Below are 14,746 nucleotides of genomic sequence, written 5' to 3' on the forward strand. Positions count from 1 at the left end.
TGCGTGGTTGATTGTAAGGAACCGAAGGCAAATCTTCGGTTGTTACCTCTGTGCCAGAGTCAGGTTGGATTACCAGCATGTTTTCCCTAAGGGCTCTGATGTTTAAAGAATTTTGGGATTCTCTTGGGCTGTTCTGCTGAGTTTGAGTTTGGAGCGGCAGGTGTTGGAGCAAGAGATGGCGGTGTGGGTGTGTGTTTGGGGGGATTTCGGGCGGGTGGGTTGGTCCTGTTTATGATCCCTGCATTCAGACTTAATCCAGCCTTGGAAGTGTTTGCCTCACTGCTTTGTGCAAAAAGGTAGTGCTGGGGAGAAGAGACAGTCAAGTTACACACTGCACCGGGTCTGTCCACGATTGTTTTTGCCCAGCATTCAGTGGAGCTACTGTGAGGCCCTCTGGCTGAGAGGTGCAGAGGAGAGTTTGTGGATTCTGTCAATAGTGCGGAAGCATAACCCTTTTTGGAGAGAGTCCAGAAAGAATGGATGGATGGGAGCGTTTGGTGGCATTGGGCCTTTTTGGTGGCATTTTCCCTTCTCTGCTTCAAAGCAATGGCATCTGTGCTGTGTCTATAAAGTAGGAGTTGAATGAGCTTTATGCACAGGATCAGGATGCTGCTTCACTGTAGAACATGTGAAAGGAACTCTGTGTCCAGAATGCAAATGTAATTGTAGTTTTATATCCTTATGGCTTACTCCAAACCATCTTAAGAATGGTAGGTTGCTGATAGTGCTGATTGCTTGCTGTTAGAAATTCCTTACCTTTTCCAAGAATTACAATTTTCCAGGATTCCTAAGAAAGAAGAGAAGATTGTTAAACTAGCCTGTAGGTGCTGGAGATACTCCCAAAGTTTAATTGTGACATTGTTTAGCCAGAGAAGTGTGATTTTACTGTTGTTCCAGATAGGAGGAACAATGATGGAGTTTAGGTTGTAGCCATCTTGGAGGCTGTTCTCACGACCCGCCAAAACTGGGCTAAGGGAGCCCAGCCCAGTTTCGGCAGGCCATGCATATGCTGTAACGGGAGCCACCTTAAATGCCCCCCCTCTAAAACAAAGTTAGTGGAGCACACATGCTATTTTCCATATCCCAGTTTCCAGATTGTGTGGCTCCACGGCATGGCGACTCATGAGTAGTCCCTCACTGGGAAGCTACAACAGGCCTCCCAGTGTTTGCGGGGGGGGGCTCCCCAGCATGTGCTGCACACTTGCGTGGGGCATGCTGGGACTTGTGGGGGCCAGGAGGGCCCCAATCCCTGCCGGTAATTGTGACAGAGCCTGTAATTTTGTGGGTAGCCACCCAGGGCGAGCTGCCTGCTCGTGTGTGGGGAGAGTGGGTTAAGCCCGCTCTCCTCACAACCACCCTGCAGGCTCTCCACACTGCTCATGTGGAGAGCCTTTTGGTCTCCTCCCCCCAACACAATACTTCATTTGGAGTTTCAACTACCACCACTATAACAGACCACATGCTGGTTGATGCAGAGTTGAACCCTGTCAATATTTTCCTTCTGGCAGTTTGGTGGTGGGTTTGGCTTGCTAAAAGTGTCTGGGTAATTGCTGACTTTGGGTTTGGAGAGGAATCCCTGCTCCCCCACAATCACATGGGGTTCTAGAACTGGCAAGCTCCAAAACAAAGAGGGAAAGGTGTCCCCTTGGGGTGTGCAATTTGGCTCACACTTGTTTCACATCTTTCAGGGCTGTCCAAACTCTCTATTGTGGTCTGAATCTGTGTAGACTGCAAGCACAGGACAAAATTGGGCCTTTGGCTTAGACCTTGCTCCATGCCCTCTTACCTCTGCCAATCACTGCACAACATCTCATCATCTGCTCATTGTTAAAGGTAAACTTGGGTTCTCCAGATTGCAAACTGGTGTTCCTCTCCTTGACCTTGGCTGGGTGGTTGGGCATGATGGTTTTTTGAGCTCTCCCAGAATGTATTGTTCTTTGCAGCCGGATTGAGCAGCAGAATTTCAGCACACTGTGGAGCAGTGGGGCTGAAAGCTGCAGCACAATAAAGGACTCCAGTCCAGGCTTCAGTAGAATATGTCCCAATAGCCTTGAAGGCCACATCACAAGGCTCTGGTATCTTATGGGTAGGACCTAGTCCTCCAGTGGGAAGTTAAACTGCAGAAAAATTTGGTCCCTAACAGCTGAACTCATTGGCCTGGTTTTTTGGAAATGTGTAGGCCTTCAACTCTGAGTCAAGCAAGCAAAACTACGACCCACTGTGTTGTTAGTAAAGACAGAGATGTTAGGACACAAAGACCTCCATTTCCTCCAACTGTTTATAGATTAAAATAATGACACTCTTGGATATTTGTAAAATCCCTCTTCCCCTTCAAAAGATCATCTTCCTAAGCCCTTCACACTCCCCACTATGACACATAGCTAAAGGCTCCCTGAACCTGCTGCAAATTGACTCCAGGAGAGAGCCCATCCTTGACTGGATTCCAAAGCAGCATGTGTGGTAAACCAATCCATAGCAGGTTACTTTGTTAATCCTAAGAGTGTTTAAAAGTGTGTTTGAGTGTTGGATCCTGCAATCAATCTGGAAGAGCCGCTACCAAAGTACAGTCAGCAATGGTTAGAATAGATGGTTAATTGCACCAAGGCTGTGTGTATGGAAGGATGTGTACGGAAGGAAAGCTCTGTGTTGGCATGTTGAGTACATGTGCGTGCATTTACATGCATTTGTACTAGAGCTGAGATGCATCCTCCCTCTGAAAACTTTTACTAGAAACCTGGGAGACGGGACAGCATTCTGGCTACTCTAGCAACTTGCACACAAAAATAGAGTCCAAACAGGGGTGGTAATTTGCCGAGGGCAGGTACCAGGAAACAGGGACTGTACTGGTAAATAGGGACAATTGGACAATATGGAATTGCAAAAGCATTTCTGTGGCATTTTGAGGGACATATTTCTTTGAATATATTTTGCACATTTCTTTTGATATGTGCCTCTGGAATAATTTGGGGGAAGGTAGGGAGGGAATTAGCATGCAGGATAGAATGGACAAACACGCAAAACAATCCCCATCAACTAGAGTAAAAGAGCCTTCAGATGTGAAATCTTGGTGAATTTTTCAGTCCAGAAGAACTGAAAATTGTTGCATTAATTGTGGAAGTGGATGCTTCTGATATGAAACAAATAGTAGATTTTTGCACATGTTTCAGTTCACTGTGGGCTTTCTTTGATTTTTGTTTGTTGAATGGTATACACATGAACATATTTCAATTCTAGTCATCCACCTAGGGGTGCCTGGTGGAAAAAATGGGTCGTAGCTGTACCTTAATGTATAACACTTTTCCGAACTAGAGGGTTAATAACATACAGTAGTGTAGAGTTGCCAACCACCCATAGTATTTCTTGCCAGTTGCCAGCAATGTGTCATGACTCCAAATCTGATACTTTCCCAATTGGAAGACAAGGAGGACAGTTCAGAAGATGAGGCAGCATGAGAAGTCCCTACAACTCAGGGCCTTGGTGACCCATACCACTGGGACCCACAACCAGAAAAATCAAGGGAACCAGAACCAGTACCCCCACCATGACCCAAGGGCACGGCTTCCTTTGACTCAGAGGAGTCCCACAATTTAAGTAGAGGTCCCCCAGTGCTACTGAAGTCTGCACTCAGGCAAGGCCCCTTATTTGGGCAAGGCCCCTTAACACAAGAGCCTTTCCCAGGGAAAAGGCAGGGCCAGTTACCTCTACCTGGCCAACAGCCATAGAAACCAGCAGTGGGCTCCAGCAGCTGCTGGAGTAACATTTCTCTTGTGATGTTATACTCAGCTTTCTTGCCTGTCTAGTTGGAGCTATCCAAGGTTCCCCATGGAGCTGTCCAAGGTCTGTGTCTCACTTGCATCCCTGCCTTGGCACAGATAAAATGGAGGATGAGAATCCATGAAGTTATTCCACTTGAGCCTTTCTTGCAGGTAGCTTGCATACATGTCTCATTCTGTAGTGCAGTGCACATGCAAATGCTGTGAATGCCACATGTTGTAGTATACAATTGAATGCTATGAATACCATGCACTGTGAATGGAAATGCATTCACACTCTGCTGTCACATGGAGCTGTGCCTCTCAGTAATGAAATTGGCTGGCACCATTTTGCAGGGCTGTGTTGGGTGAGGAAGCATTGTATGAATGTGCAAGGCTTCTTTCTATGTGTGTGATGGAGGGACTCTATGTGTTAAGCGGCACTTAGGTTTAGGCATCAGAGTTGCTATAAACAAAGGTGACAACCCTACACTGTTGTGTATACTTGTATATGGACTTTAAATTGTGTTACACTGCCAAAATTTTGCAAATAAGCATGTACATGTCAGGACAAATGGGAAAAAGCTGTTGGGTGAAGTGGGCTGCATGTATGGGGGAGCCAAGAGCCGCTTCCATGACTGTGGCTGTCCTTTTGTCCAGTCATGTACAGGGAGTTGGCTGGTGTCTTCCCATGTGTAGAGCCTATTCATTCTTTTTCAGTTATTTACCTGCAATATTTATAAACCCCGGTTCTTGCCGGCTTCTCTCCACACAGTCATAAACCTGTGTAACACAGCTGTGGCAATCTTATGCACACTGGAGAAAGCTCCACTGAAAATAGTGAGACTTACATTTGACTAAAGAGATATAGGATTGTGTGGTACATAGAGGAATTTGCTAATCTGAAGCAGCCATTGGGGGTGTTATGATGAGCTTCTCCCCACTACTCACTCGTGCCTCCCCATCTCTTCCCCTGCCCTGACTTATTCCCTGTGTTCTTGTCCAACCATCGGAATCCTTGTTATCGGATCTGTATTCATGTTCCTTTCCCGGGTTCAGGCTTGTGGCTCGCAGTTCCTATGAAATATTCATCTCATTTTGATGTTCGTAAAGTTCAGTGCCTGATATTTTTCATCCTCTGAAATTATTTATTTCAGAGCTCTGGACTATAAAAATATAACTCTGACCTGCTTCTCTCCTCCTCCCCCTCCTAACTTTCCTGGGGATTACTGCAGTTTGAAAAGGCCTGACATTTCAGGTTGCTTTTTTTTTTCTCCATTCCTTGTGCATTGGAAGATGAGTTCCTGCCCTGTTTCTGATGAGAGACTGAGCAATAGCATGTAATGGAAGATCCACATTCAAACATCTGTATCGGTGATTGGCAGCCATGGGGGAAGACCTGACTGTCATGACTGCAAGGCGTAATTGATTTGCATGCCAATGGGAAAGTTTGGGAAGCGACCTTTGCCATAGTATACCGAAAGGTGAATCCTCTGTGTGTATGTGCATAGCCATCTTGTCATGGGCTGTGCAGACGCCCAAAGTCACCACCTTGTGGGCTCTCCCTCCCCCACCCTGGGCCACCTCAATAAGAAATGGTTAGGAGAGCATGCAGAAAATGAGAGCAAATTATTTAGGGCTGTGTTCTTCATTGTAGATTCCAGGGGCAAGTGGAGCCCCCCTCATCAACCCTAAGGGTCTGATTTTTTTCTTCTTACTGTGCAGGGTTGCACTTCTCACAGCACTGGACCCTTTTGAGCCCCCGCACTATCTTGGGAGGTTGCACAGAGTGCCAGGAAGTGTAGCCCTTCCCAGTTCCTTTGTTCTTGAGCTCTTAAGAGAGGGCTCCGTCTGTCTTAAAGGGCCCTCCCAGCACTGAGAAAAGCTCAGTATTGTGTAGAGGTCAGCACAGTGTGGAGTGGCTCTCACATTGAAGGGTGTTGTGGTTTTTTGTTTTGTTTTGCCAGAGTGGCCCCTGCTTTGAAAAACAGTGAAGATCACTGATTTAGGGAGAGTGGAAAATCACACACATGCCTCGGACTGCTGAGGCTAGATCCAGGAACCCCTGGCTCTGTGCACAGCTGTCCTTTGTGGAAAGCCAGTTGAGCTACAGATGGGAGCATCTCCTTTGCCAGCGAAAGGTCCCCAGGCACTGGAGTGACTCCACCTCTTTCAGTGAGCCATTGGCCTCCCTCAACAGGACTGTCTATAAAGGCTTCCTGTTCAAGCTGGAATGTTGTCTGGACTACAACAGTCTTTTCTGACTCCTGGCTTGATGGCTCATCTCCGACACAGACTGTGTGATTATTCCACAGGCGCACCTATATTTCTGTCCAACTCGCTGGTTCTATGCAGTGATGACTGGTATAAACAATTAAATGAACCTGTGTACTGAGCAGGAATACTAAATGCAGTAAGAACTCTGCTTATAAAAAGCTTGTACTAACGTATTCCTTGCTCCTGAGGAGAGGAGAGGCTGCAGCTCAGTGGCAGAGCACCTGCTTTGCATGCAGAAGGTCCCAGGCTCAATCCCTGGCAGTATCTCCAGGTAGCAATGGTAAGGACCTCTGTCTGAGACCTCTGAGAGCAGCTGCCAGTCATCTTAAATGGTATTGAGCTGGATGGGCCAATGGTATGACCCAGGATAAGGCAGTTTCATATATTTCGCTGGATACGTTGAGCAGATAGAAGCAGGTGTTCCTCACACAGCTCCCCTCCCTCTAATTTGCCTGCCAGGCACAACTATGGAGTCCAGTTAGAGCACTGCCAATAACACAGATCCATCACTCTGTAGAAGTAGCAGCAGGGGGCTGGATTTAGTCCCCCTGCTCCCATCTTAGGAACATGGGGTAGCTGTCATATACCAAGTCAGACCACTGGTCCATCTACCTCAGTATTGTCTACATAGACCGGCAGTGGCTTCTCCAAAGTTGCAGGCAGGGATCTCTCTCAGCCTTATCCCGAAGGTGCCAAGGAGGTAACTTGGGACCTTTTGATGCTTTTCCACTTACAATAACTGGAATATCTTACAGTCAGGGATGGAGCCACTGTAGTAGGGTTCAAAGAACCTGGGACACGAATAAAAAGAGCAGCTGGTGCCCTCCGTGTGTGTGACATCACGCGCAAAGGGAGCGTAGCCCCAGTTCTCGATTGCATTTCCTGTCAGCGTTTGCTGGCTGGATATGTTTGTTCCTCTTTCTCTCCCTCGTTGGGAGAACTGAGCTCGGGAGAATTCTCATGTCTCTCTGGAGCCTGGGCCATGCCTACTTTGTGCATGGCAATGCCCCTTTGCAAGTGATATCACTCACTCTTCCTCTGGCTACACCACTGCTTATGGTGCTCACATGTAGTCTCCCATTCAAATGCAAACCAAGGTGGACTCTGTTTAGCCAAGGGGGCAATTCATGTTTGCTATCACAAGACCAGATCTTCTCATCTTCCCTCCGAAGAGCTAATTGATGGCAGTACACTTTTAAAACTTGGCTTGTTGCATGTGCAGCCTTGTCAGTTGCGCAGATGCCCAGTGGGATCACACCACAATTCATCTGTGACTTAATCTTGAGTCCATCCAAGAGTGGGCCTTTACACCTTTCTGAGGAAATAACCTTTCCCTCCATTTTAAAACGGCACGCTGGTGAACAGACCCTGTGTGGGCCAGAGAGCAATACTTAATGGTTTCCCCCAATGCCTTTGATGAACTCCTGACCACAAAGGCAGTGGCTACAGTTTTCCTTGGCAGCCTCTCAGAAGCTTAGTAGTGAGGCGGGAGTTGCAAGAGTTGCAAGAGTTGCAAGAATGATGTGTCTCATGTGAGCCACTTTGAGTTCAGCCTTTGTGGGGTCAAGATCACAATGGCATTTTTAGCTTAATGTGTGTATTCTAGTTATCCTGATGTTTGTAGATGCTACTTGGTTTGTGATCTTCTTGGGTAGTGGCTGCAGCTCTTTGGGATCACAGCAGCTTTGCTTATAGAAAGTCCCAGATTCAATCACTGGGGTCTCCAGGTAGGACTGGGAAAACCCCTGCCTGAAACCTTGGAGAGCCCCTACCAGTCATTGTAGACAGTGCTGAGCTAGATGGACCAATGATCTGACTCAGTAGAAGGCAGCTCCAAATGACTTGAAATACGGAAGAGGTTACCATCCCATTTGAGGCCCGTTTTTTGGCACTCCTGGTATTAAGCCGGACTGGCCACATACATTTATCTATCTATCTATCTATCTATCTATCTATCTATCTATCTATTTATTTATTTATTTATTTATAAATAATGCATTTCTATACTGCCCAAAACGCAAGTTCTCTGGGCGGTTTACAAAACAATAAAAAATGCCTATGCTGTGCATATCTGCTGTACATGTTTCCATTATACAGATGTAGCCATAAGCTGCACCCCTATCCATTGTGTAATAGCCCATGGTGACTTTCAGTTTTATGTTGGTTGTTCAGGTTGTGTGTGGCCCAAGTCATTACTCTTTCTATGGATTTCTGTGTCTGCATTTATGCCGATAGCAGCACTATGAAAGGAGGGAAGTAGCTAGAAGGGCAACAGTCTCTGGTAGCTGCTGCATCAAAAAAAAAAAAAAAATCCAGTAAGAGACTTTCCAGTGTGCTTCACTCTTTTGCAGAAGTTTCTAGGTTTTTGCTCCCTGCTTGGTGGCCACGGGTGAACTCTGGATCCTATTCACGAGGAGGTTCAAATGGCACTCTGTATACATTCCTCTTCCTCCCCACAGACATCCATCAATGAATAATTGGTAGTAGCAGAAGCTACTGGAATTCAAGGATCCTTTCTTGAGTCTGCTCTGACATTCCATTTGCAAGAGTTACTTTGCCTCCTTGTGCTCACTCCTTCTGTGGCACTCAGGAGCTGCTGCTGGTGCACTTTGAGGCTCTCATTTCAAATGAGTCCTGGGAGCACCTGGTATATTTAGCAGCAGGCATTGTTCAAGGGAAGATTGCTAGCAGCGGCTCCCTGTCTCCTGGTTTGCTTGCTGGCTCCGGCATGGGCTTTTTTGTTAAGAGGAGTTTATTGCTAAAGCGGAAAGTCAGCAGTACTGAGAGAGATGAGGGTGAAAGGAGCGGCTGAGGTGGAACCACTCTGAAGTGAAAAGATTGTGATATGCACGGGTTTTAAAAAGCAATTTCTGTCTATGGCAAGCTCAACTCCTTGTAGTTTGGCCAGTAGGATGTTTCCTTTTATAGCTCTCTTGATAGAAGTGTGGGTTGACGTAGAAGTGCTTCTGTCTCAAGTCCTGCAGGATGGAATGTGCTGGTAGCACCCGGAGCAGGACTGTAGGTAAGACAAAGCAAGCTAGAGAATGAGATATACTGCTCCCCGGTTTCATTTTCTGATGGCCGAGCTCATAACAGATTAGACCAAATGCCTGCAGCCAGGTGGTGGCACTCTGCAGGGCTTGGGGGCAGATGGCCGTTTAGACCAAGGATTATCAGTGTTGGGTCCCCAGATGTTATTGGCCTTCAGCTCCCATAATCCTCCAGCCCCTGTGGCCTTTGGTTGGGGATTATGGGAGCTGAAGTCCAGTAACGTCTGGGGGCCCTACGTTGAAAATCCCTGCTTTAGACTACATAGCTACAGCGCCTTTGACTCATGAACTCTGGGTTTATTATGTTGGGCAGATAAAATTAAAAAGAGAGATTCACTCTTAGAGGTTTCAAAAAAATCCAGTTGTCTTGCAGCTGGTGGTCTGGAGGAGCAGGTCATGTGTGCATACCATGGCTCCTGGCCTCCAGTGTTCTAAATACTGGCTCTTGATGGTGGTGGTGGTTGAAAATGTTGTCTTTGTTTCAGTCAGAGGAGGACTGCCTTGAATGGAAGGCAGCCAGCAGGTAGGTAGGGGTGGATGGAGTGGTAGGACCCTGGACTGCTGAAAACCTGTGCAAACACAGTTTGGAGCCAAACTGAACCCTAAGATTCTCTCCTAGACCACCAGATATCCCTGGCTCTGTCCCACCCCCTGTGATGAATAGTGATGTTTAAACAGACAGCCTTAATGAGTCTTGCATTGTGTTGCTCTTTGTTTGCTGGTGGTATTGTTATCACTGTTAGGTGGGGAGTGCAGGTCAAGAGGTTCTTGGGGGCAAGGTTAGTGGCTCATTAAGGGACTGCAGCCCAAAAGGTACAGCCTCAGGGGATTTTGACTTAGGGAGTTCCAGTACAGAGTTATCTAGGTGAGCATGTCCTGGAGTCACACCTCTGTGGCCGGCTCCACCAGAACTCATGGTTCCCCAAGGCATTTGGGTGCCTCTTCTTCTAGACTCTCATGGCTGCTCATCGTTGGGACAACAACCATGAGAAGATTTCAAGGTTTCATTTCTTGTAAGCCAAAGGTTTCAGGGAAGAGGTAGGTTTTGAGCAGGACGTTGAAGGAAGAGAGGTGACATTGCATAGGTCTTCTAGGAGAAGGAGATCAAACCAGAGGGGTAGCACAAACTAGGAGAGGTAGCTCAAATTCTCTGTCATGGGATGTTGTGATGGCCACTAGCTTAGATGGCTTTAAAAGAAGCTTGGGCAAATTCATGGAGGACAGGTCTATCAATGGCTACTAGTCTGGTGACCATAGGCCACCTCCAGCATCAGAGGCAAGGAGGAAGGGCATGCCCTCACCTCTTACCTGAGGGCTTCCTAGAGGCATCTGGTGGGCCAGTGTATGAAACAGGAAGCTGGACTAGATAGGCCTTGGGTCTGATCCAGCAGGGCTGTTCTTATGTTCTTAACCATAAAGGGCAGTGATGGAGAATGGATGGAATCAATGAATCATTGAATTGACCTTCACATTTATGCCCTGCCTGTGAAAGCCTAGAGGAATGTCACTGGTGCCTGTTATAAGACAAGATGAATCTAGGTTTGATCCAGCAAAGCATAGATCCTTATACTATATATTGGCCAGCCTACCTACTTTGGTTGCAGCCTCATGCCAACTTGGAAGGGGTATGTGTGTGCATCCTTGAATCTCCATATAGAAGGCCTTTTACCCTTCAAAGGGCTGTTCAGTACATTGGTGAAAAATCCTTTCTTTCCCCTTGTAAAATGACTAAGAATTAATCTGCAATCATGTCATTGGAAAGAAGGGAAGCTACCAAATGCGGAATTGTAAATGCATAGCCAGCAACATAAATAGAAGGGAGAGAATGCAAGCTCAGTAATGCAGGAGAGATGTTTAGATTGGCAAAGCAGAATCCAAAGACTGTTCTTACCAGCAGCAGGTCAATGGAATTTGATTCCCGCTGAAAAAGAGCATTCCTGCTTTGCAGATCATATAAACTGAGAGCAGTGCATAGGTGGCTCCTCTGCAATCCAACCGTTGTAAATATGCTGAGCGCAGTGGGGCTTACTCTCAAGTAAATGTGAGTGGGATTGCAGCTGCAGCACTGTAATGCTGTGTATCGTCTAAGGACAGGACAACTCTGTTTTATGCAACCCCTCCTCATTCCCCCAGAACAAGCACTGCAGGGAGTTAAGAATGGTTGTGGGCCTTTAAGAATTCTGTGGTTGAAACTGCAAATCATCATGCCTTGAATAGACTGCACCTGCTCAGAAGTTATTTTGAGGGAAAGAAAACCACCACTACTACCACCACCACCACCACCACCACAAACCTCACCAGCTGCCACCCACTGTTGTATGCCTCCAGTTTCCTCCATCAGCAGTAGCTGAAGATGTCTTAAATAGCAGGCTCGGGGCCAATGAGAAGCTGCAGCAGTACCATTCTGCCTGGCCTGCTGCCCTTGCTAAGCCTCTGATCAGTCAGCTCTTGGGATCCAGTCTGGTGTAGTGAAATGAGTGCTGGTGAATTAGGAAAAATGTAAATAATTCATAATAATGTCTTGTCTTATATTATTTTAAACACATACTTAATTATGCCTGAATTGTGCCCAGTGAATAGAATGGATCTCCAAATGTTTCAGAGCTCATGAAAGGGTGGATCCTGATGTATTGGTACATCCTAAGCTTGCACACTTAGAAGTAAGTTCCATTCAATCAGCACAGCTGACTTCTAAGAAGATGTGATTAGTTAGGATTAGGCTGCTTAGGGTACAGTCCTAACCATGCATAATAAATTCCATTGGGATGTACTTCTAAGTAGACCTGTTTAGGATTGAGTGATAATTATGGCTCCTTGGAATAGTGAAGCCTTCATCCACATGATATGAAAGAAGGTGCCCTTAGACAAGTGAGGGATACCCTTTGCATATGTTCTGCAGTTGAGAAAGAGCAGTTTGCTTTTTTACGTGGACATTAAACTGATTTCTTGATTGACACCAAGAAACGGTTAGAAATAATCCAGTGTGAATCTGCTCGAGCTAATGCAGCCTACCTCTGCTGTATCATGTGGACAGATGGCAGATTCTCTGCAGCAGCAATAAAGTGTACATAAAACTGGTCTAGAGTAACCTCTGTGTTAGCCATGGGCCAAAATTGTTGGGTTGATTGTTATGATGCATTCAAATATCAGGAGGCAAGAGTGCCCATTTTTGCACATGGATAAGGACAGAGTAAATAAAGGTGGAAATAGATTCCAGCATGAGCAGCTGGTGAAATATCACATCCCGCCCCCCGCCCCTCACCAGAAATAGGAGATTTTGACCAACTCTATGCTTCCAACCATAGAGGGCCCAGGCACCTGCTTCTCTTTTATCAGGCGCTTGCAGAACACGGAATAGCTCCAATTCCACAGAATGGCTCCAAAAACCCTTCTCCCATTTGGATGCTGGAATCTGGATTTGTGTTGAATTTGCTACCTATCTGGACATTCACACTCTTCAGTTGCTGAGCATCTTTGTGTATTACCTCTGCTACATCCTTCCCTAGTTTGCCACGGGGGCGGGTGGGGGGGGGATGCCTACCAAAAACTGTATGGATAATAGAGAGTGATTTGCCAGATTTAGGTTTTAATGACTTCAACTATCAAGGGCCCGGCAAAAGGTAAGGAGTTAATCTTGCGGGGAGTAGGGAAGAGTAACAAGATTTTAGGTTGAGATGAACCTATTCTCCTGAACATATGAAGAATGCATTTTTGTGAATATTTTCTGCTAGAGAAAAAGAAAAGAAAAACAGTCTCCCGACATCCATTCCTGATGCTACTGTTAGACAAAAATTAAAGCTGCTTGCCTTCCATTGGATCAAAAATGGAATATTTCCATCGTGGGGTCTCTACACCAGCCAGCGTGGTGTAGTGGTTAGCGTGCTGGACTAGGACCGGGGAGACCTGAGTTCAAATCCCCATTCAGCCATGAGACTTGCTGGGTGACTCTGGGCCAGTCACTTCCCTCTCAGCCTAACCTACTTCACAAGGTTGTTGTGAGGAGAAACTCAAGTATGTAGTACACCGCTCTGGGCTCCTTGGAGGATGAGCAGGACATAAAATGCAAATAAATAAATATAATATGGACAGCAGCAACCTGGTTCCCTATTTAATTTTAGCTGGGCTTACTATAGCTGGAGCTGGTTTCCGAGGACAGTTTTTGTCTCCATATAATTCACTAAAACTCCTGCATGCAGTAAACCAGCACAAAAGAGAAAGAGGTTTAGCATAACCCCAGTGTGCTAGTTTGCTACATGCAGGGAGCAAACCTTTTTGTATGGAAGGCAGGGTGGATTTGATTTAAATCAAACTGATTTAAATCACTATTTAAATCACGATTTAAATCACTAGCAGGGTGGATAAAAATCAAAAAAATCCGATTTAAATTAAAAAATCCGATTTAAATCAAAAAAATCCGATTTTTTTGATTTAAATCGGATTTTTTTTATTTTTATCCACCCTGCTAGTGATTTAAATCGTGATTTAAATCAGTTTGATTTAAATCGTGATTTAAATCAGTTTGATTTAAATCAAATCCACCCTGATGGAAGGGTATTCCCTTCCACCTGCTGTCTGACGTGGTAGTACTGTCTAGAATTCTGTTACTTTATTCTGCATAATACATAGATTGGCTTCCCTGCTTGAGCAACAGTACCATTTATTTTACACATTAGACCTCAGGTTAGACCTCAGCATCCGATTCAGAAGCCTTCCACACTAACGGCGTATAATGGACCCAGCCATCTCTAATAAATTGTATTTCTTCTTCTGATCTGAGTGTGAATCCCAAAGATGCTTACAAAACTGCCATTGATGTTGATAAAAACAGGTCCTGAGTAAAGATCTAAGCTAGAAATTTCAAAGAAGCCCTAAGGGAGTTCTTTGCTAAGCATACTTTAGAATCCAGTGAGATTTATCAGTGGGTAACTTAAATTCACAAAAGGTTCTTTAAAAAAATAAATAAATCACAGTATATATTAGATGGTTGAGTTGCCTGTGTTCAGTGGTTACATATGGTAAATTAATATATGAAGTTGGTTCCCCCCCCCCCGCCCCAAGTCAGACCATTGGTCCATCTAGTCTAGTATTGCCTACTCTGACTGTCAACTGGGTCTGACTGGGTAAAAGACAGCTCTGTAGGTTCATTTGCTCACTCAGCTTTCATGCTCACTCATGAAATGTTCTTATTCTTAAATATATTTTTATTTCAGCCAGAGATTCTCAAGATGGCTATAACACTTTAAAACAATACAGGTGGCCCTCGTTATCCGTGATCTTGGCACCCACAGTTTCGCATATCCGTGGTCAGGTGATATAATCCTGAACTCATAAGCAGTTTTTAAAAATACTCAAAGTTCACCAATTGGCAGTTCCTGGGGGTCTGGAAATGACCTCATAGGTAATTTCTGGTCACCATTTTGCTAAATGGAGCCATTTTGTGGCTTTTTTGTCAAATACATAATTTCTGGAGAGCTGGAGACCTGCAGAGTATGGTACAACACTTTATTTCTATTATTTATCCATTTTTCTGCCCCTTTTCACCTCCAGGAACCTAATCCCCCACTTCCCCAAGGACTTGTTATCTGTTGAAATTGGTGTGAACGGAACCCCTGTGGATAACAAGGGCCACCTGTAGACACAATTTCACAAAAATTAAAATAGAGCCAT

At 45.5% G+C, this 14,746-nt stretch overlaps 1 protein-coding gene across 10 annotated transcripts in view; it reads left to right on the top strand.

Moving 5' to 3' along the window:
• The window catches only part of NTM (neurotrimin), a 769,818-nt gene that overhangs the window by 465,151 nt on the left and 289,921 nt on the right, over positions 1-14,746 (top strand). The window lies entirely within an intron of this gene.

Source organism: Hemicordylus capensis, chromosome 8 (genome assembly GCF_027244095.1).
Source record: "Hemicordylus capensis ecotype Gifberg chromosome 8, rHemCap1.1.pri, whole genome shotgun sequence".
Taxonomy (NCBI): Eukaryota; Metazoa; Chordata; class Lepidosauria; order Squamata; family Cordylidae; genus Hemicordylus; species Hemicordylus capensis.